Source organism: Cydia amplana, chromosome 25, assembly GCF_948474715.1.
Source record: "Cydia amplana chromosome 25, ilCydAmpl1.1, whole genome shotgun sequence".
In the NCBI taxonomy this organism is placed as follows: Eukaryota; Metazoa; Arthropoda; class Insecta; order Lepidoptera; family Tortricidae; genus Cydia; species Cydia amplana.
The window spans coordinates 8,315,673-8,316,184 of NC_086093.1; positions in this window are offsets into that span (position 1 = coordinate 8,315,673).

Genomic DNA, 512 nt, shown 5'->3' on the forward strand with positions numbered 1-512 from the left:
GTTGTAGTTGTTCTTGGTGGAATCTTTTAAAATGTTCCAATTGAAACTGATGGATTATCAAATTAAGAAAACGGTCTTATATAAAATATATCTAATTTTGATAAGCCAATGTTTTTATAATTCGTCAGCATAATAGAGAATAAAAATTCAATAATTTGTGGCATTATAATTATTTCATTGCCAGCCATGAAAGCACAATTTATAAGTAAAACTTTTTTTTTTCATTATACGCAAAATTAGTTACGGATAGAAATTAAGACTTGCCAAATTTAATGACAAAAAAGAATTATTTTAACAAATTATCGAAGACTTTTACGATTTCATGCAACAATATCTAAAAACAGATAATCGTTAAAAATATCAAATATTATTCTCAGTGTCTGACATAAGGCAAATTAGTGATAAACGGAACGTTATTATTTTTCTTAACAGATACAGATTGAACAGCCAATAGCGAGCTGCTTTTAGTATGCGTTAACGGTTGCTATTGGTCAATCTTAATTTATTTTAAT